The sequence below is a fragment of the Anopheles gambiae genome (assembly GCF_943734735.2).
Source record: "Anopheles gambiae chromosome X unlocalized genomic scaffold, idAnoGambNW_F1_1 X_unloc_4, whole genome shotgun sequence".
Taxonomy (NCBI): Eukaryota; Metazoa; Arthropoda; class Insecta; order Diptera; family Culicidae; genus Anopheles; species Anopheles gambiae.
The window spans coordinates 286,960-292,500 of NW_026902648.1; the positions used below are offsets into that span (position 1 = coordinate 286,960).

The window sequence follows — 5,541 nt, forward strand, 5'->3', positions numbered from 1 at the left end:
GAACGGCAAGCGCGGTTTAGGGAGAGGAGGCGAAACCGTCGGCTCCTCGGAGTGTCCAGCCGGGCAAGAAGCGATGACGATGACGGCCGAGCAATCGCGGAACACGCTGACGGACCGTCTCGTGAGACATCGCAACAGGTGGAGGAGGCTGCAGCAGTAGTCGAAGACGGTGGCCTAAGCGCTGCTGAACAAGTGGCAGCGGTCGAGGCGGAAGTTGCCTCCCGCTAGATTCACAGCGCTGCAGTAGAAGCAGCGAAAGCTGAACCAGAAGACTCCGACTGGAGTACGATAGGAGTAAAAGAATTTTAATTTATTTGAATTTGAATAAAAGTGAAAGGTGCAAAAGCACGGTTGCAGATTGGCCAAATACGGCTCAGGACCCCCTTCAAAAAAACCCTCGCGGGTATACATTGTAGGGGTGGGTGAGGGATTCTATAAAATAAAGAAACCCGTTATAAAAAAAAAAAAAAAAAGCCAGTTATCCCTGTGGTAACTTTTCTGACACCTCTTGCTAAAAACTCGTTATAACCAAAAGGATCGTAAGGCCAAGCTTTCGCTGTCCCGAAGTGTACTGAACGTTGGGATCAAGCCAGCTTTTGTCCTTATGCTCAGCGTGTGGTTTCTGTCCACACTGAGCTGACCTTTGGACACCTCCGTTATCGTTTTGGAGATGTACCGCCCCAGTCAAACTCCGCACCTGGCACTGTCCATGACGTGGACCGAAAGGACCTGTCCAGGAGTCTTCGAGCCGGGCGGCGCGCGGAACCGGGGGCAAACGTGACATCATAAACGATCGACCGCGCAGAAGCAGTGCACCACGAATGCACCGACGTACGCAAGCTTGTACCCTTGCGGGCCACGGCTCACGGTCGGACAAGCGGGTAACACGCTACACACGACGATGCTACGATGCAGTCTCCCCGGCGGCACCACCCAGCGACACACTGGACGCTGAGCGAGAAACACGGCGCATTGGGCGCGCGCAGGCGAACCGCCGCCACAGCCCCCCGGAGGAGGTGCGCGCACGATCCGGACCTGGGGCCCGCGCTTGTTCCACCCAATCATGTAAGTAAGGCAACAGTAAGAGTGGTGGTATCTCAGAGGCGAGCTCCACGAGGAAGCCCTCCCACCTATGCTGCACCTCCTATATCGCCTTACAATGCCAGACTAGAGTCAAGCTCAACAGGGTCTTCTTTCCCCGCTAGTGCATCCAAGCCCGTTCCCTTGGCTGTGGTTTCGCTAGATAGTAGATAGGGACAGAGGGAATCTCGTTAATCCATTCATGCGCGTCACTAATTAGATGACGAGGCATTTGGCTACCTTTTTTTTTTTTTTTTTTTTTTTTTTTTTTTTTATCGAAGGGGAAATCTTGCATAAGACACCTGGGTGATCAACCCCGGTAGTGTGAGATTCTTACTCACTAAAACCCCTCCGTGCCTTCAACCGGCCCCGAGTGGATCACCCGTTAGGGTATCGACGTCACTCGGGCGGTGGATGTCCATCATCCCAGGCAACGAATGGCTTCCAACAGTGGTGATTAGCCACTGTCTAGCCCTCGGCGATGAAGCTACGATGAACTACGATGAATCCTTGTCGTTACTCGTCGTCACTGTCGCTGCTCTGCAAGGCCAACTGGATGTTGGCGAGCAAAGCACGTCGTTCGCCTCGTTCGATGACGTGTCTTCGATGCTGTTGTCGAATCATAATCGTCCGTACTGCTTGATGAACCATGCTCCAGTTATATCTGTTAGCAGACATAACTTCGATGATGTTCTCCGGCGTTAACTCTTCGTCGACTTGATGCTGAAGTCTGATGATCAGTTCACGATGACGTACACAATGGAATATCGTGTGTTCGGCGTCCTCAGGTTCCTCGCACGCATCGCATAGCGGCGAACCCGTTAACTGCATCCGATGAAGCTGGTAGGCGTAGAAGCCATGGCTGGAAAGAAACTGAGAAAGAAAGAAATCTACACCACCAAATCTTCTACTTATCCATCTGTTGACGTCGGGTATGAGACGGTATGTCCACCGACCGTGAACACTCTCATCCCATTCTCGTTGCCATCGTTCCATAGTTGTGACACGTTCCATGTTACGTGCAACCGATCCGGCGATGTTCTCTGCTCGTCTCCGATGAAAAGTCCTGGAGTCCTCGTCCAGGAGGAGATGCAGCGGGATCATTCCCGCAAGCACGCAGACTGCATCGTGAGAAGTTGTCCTGAAAGAAGAGATAACACGCTGGACTACTGGCCGGTAAAACCGACGTAGCCATTGTCTACGGTTAGCAAATCGAAGGGTATGACACCAAATGGGCGAGGCATACCGGACCTTCGCCACAACAGTAAGAGCAATTGCTCGCCTAACATTACTACTCGGACCTGCCTTATTAGGCATCATCCTTACCAAGGTGGTCCATAGCTTCGTCGCTCTCTCCACCGCATACCTGATGTGTGAAGTGTATTCGAGGCGGTCATCTAAGACCATCCCCAAATACTTTAAGCTGCGCGACGAATGTACTACGTGATCACCTACCCTGATAGCCCCATGCTGTATCCTCTGATGGGAACTGACCATAATAAACTCGGTCTTGGTCGGGGCTATCTTTAATCCATTATCGGTCATCCATCTGTCGATGATGCGAATCTGGCTGGAAACGAGAATTTCAATATCATCAACACAATTACCTTCCACCAACAACACTATATCGTCTGCATAGCCGATAATCCGTGCACCTTCCACCATTGCAACTCGTAGGACACCGTCGTACATGAGGTTCCATAACGTTGGGCCAAGTACCGAGCCTTGAGGTACGCCCGATGTGACTGCAATCTCTGCCGGTCCATCTGTGGTATCATACATCAGCACACGATTCCTAAAATAATCACCAATGATATCATAAAGATACTTAGGAGTGTTAATTCTCTGTAATGCATTTGCAATCGCCAACCATGAAGCACTGATAAAAGCATTAGTAACATCTAATGTAACAACTGCACAATACCGTCCACTGTATCGGTTTCTGCTTCTAGCTACCGAAACAATGTCCACTACCCGTTGAATCGCATCAACTGTTGATCGACGACTTCTAAAACCAAATTGGTCGTCAGACAGTCCGTTGACCTCCTCAATGTGTGCATTTAACCGTTGCACTATGATGCGTTCTAAACCTTTACCTGCCCCGTCTAGTAGACAAATGGGGCGAACCGAACCCGGTTCCCCTGGTGGTTTGTTCGGCTTCGGTATTAACACCAACCTCTGCCTTTTCCACTCATCGGGGAACTTCGCGTTCTCTAAACAGCCTTGGTAAACCCTGCAAAATGCATCGGTTGCAGTCAACATACCAACTTTCAGCGCCTCATTCGGGATACCATCTGGTCCCGGCGCCTTCTTGTTGGGTAGTCTCCTGGCAACCGCAAGAATCTCATCATTAGTAATTCTTTCAAACTCTCGTGGCTGATCGATACGATATTCAGGCCACACCGTGTTTGGGTGAGTAGGAAAAAGCTCGCTCACCACTTCCCTAAACTCGTCCAATGTCATGGTTCGGGGTCCAATCGAACCCTCGGCCACTTTCTTGAACGTATGATATACAATACCAAATGATGCGTTGTTCGCTGTTCCCAGGAACTCTTTCCACTTCCTCTGTCGGGTATGCTTGATCAATCGCTTGAGGGCATTCCTTGCCACCTTGAACTCGTCCCTAAAAGAAGAATAGAGATCAGTATTGAATGCTCTTTGCGCTAATCGATCGCGGTGTTTGCACTCTTTGCGAAGTGCCTCAATCTCTAACGTCCACCAAAATGCACTCTTGTTAGGAGTGTACCTCTTACGCTTAGTCATCGTCGCATTACACGCCGTGACAAGTATACGCATTAAGTCTTCGCTTGTTGTGACCTCGGTCTCAAAAGCGGCTTGCATCATAACTTCAAATATATCTTTGCTAAAATACTTGATGCTCCATCCCGTTATGGGTCGGGACAGGTTACGCACGCTTTGCGTCTCGAGATCTATTCGTATCGCACGATGATCCGAGTTCATATAACTAGATAACACCTCCCACTTAAATGATCTTGCTATGGTTCTGCTCGCAAAAGTAAGATCAACTACTGACGTACGCCCTGGTCCAACATAAGTTGGGGTGCTGCCGTCGTTCAATAAAATTGCGTCAATCTGCGCAAAGGTTGATAAGACCAACTCACCTCTTCGTTTCTGGGTTTCTCCACGCTCGCCAAGTTGGTTGTTCCAACTTGCTGACCAAGCGTTGAAGTCCCCCCCGATAACGAATTTGTGGATACCGGTTACGGCCATTACCGTGTTATCCAACATGATCTGGAACTCTTCCATACTAAATCTAGGTGGCGCGTAAACGCTAACCACTCGCATATCACCTATGTCAACTATCATTAAACCCTTCAGAGCCTTACTGACTACCTTAACTGGTAAGTCCGCGTTAACCACTACCGCTGCTGTGTTATCGTCATTGCGTAACACTTTGACGTTGGTTGTTGCCAGATACGGATCTGCAATCAACACTATATCCGCAGATTCTTCCCTAATCGTTTGCCACATTAACTGAAATGCAGCATAACTATGATTCTGGTTATGTTGTAGCAACCTAACCATTATTATCTAATCGTTCGCCTTCGGGGACACATATAACTGCCCGTTGCGTGAGGGTTCTGTGACCTCGTACCGCAATCCAAACACTTAACAGAGTTGGTACAAGCTTGCTTCTTGTGTCCACTCAAACCGCATTTCCAGCACAGATTACTTCTGTCTGGTTCCCTACAATGGTAGCTCGTATGGCCTACCTTCCAACACTTAAAGCATTTCTGCTCCTCCATTACCTCACGGATATGGCATATCGACCAACCAACTTTCAGCTTTCCCAAATTCAGGAAGCTTTGAAAGTCTGGCAGCGATACGTTGATCCGTGCCCACTGCGTACCGGCCGCGCGGCCTTTCTTCATTTTGATACGATCTATTTCTATCTCGATGTTGAGCTGTGCTTTGACAGACTCCGCAACCTCCTCTGGGGTGGTAATTTCATCGAGATGCATGATCTCAATCATTTTAGAAGGAGCTAGCGTTCTCACTGACGCCTTGCCCTTCACCGCTTCCTTAACCTTTGGGGCAATTGCACTAGCAGAACTACCCTGCTTCAATTCTAGCAACATGCCTCCATTCTGGGCCCGTCGGACCTTAGAGATTGTCTCTCCAACCGATTTAAGAGCATCGGACTGCTTCATTTCCTTGAGCAATTTCGCCAGCTCCTCGGAAGTGCAGTCCGATATCAGCAGAGCCTCAGGCCGCTTCCTGGGCTTATTCTGCTTCTTCTTGCTCTTCTTCTTCTTCCTCTTATTAATGCTACCCTCATTAATATTCGGTCCGTTTCTCGGACTTGGAATATTTTCCACCGCTTCCCTAACAGGGGTCAACCTCGATGGTTGTTGTTGTTGTTGTTGCAACCTTTGCAACCCACTCGGACCAGGCTGTTGGTCATCAGCCACTGGTCTTCTGCCTTTTCGCGTTTGCGGC

The 5,541-nt window shown here is 49.4% G+C and overlaps 1 pseudogene; it reads right to left on the reverse strand.

Moving 5' to 3' along the window:
- Positions 1–387: 387 nt before the first annotated feature.
- Positions 388–5,541, reverse strand: part of LOC133394738 (large subunit ribosomal RNA) — an 8,638-nt pseudogene continuing 3,484 nt past the window's right edge.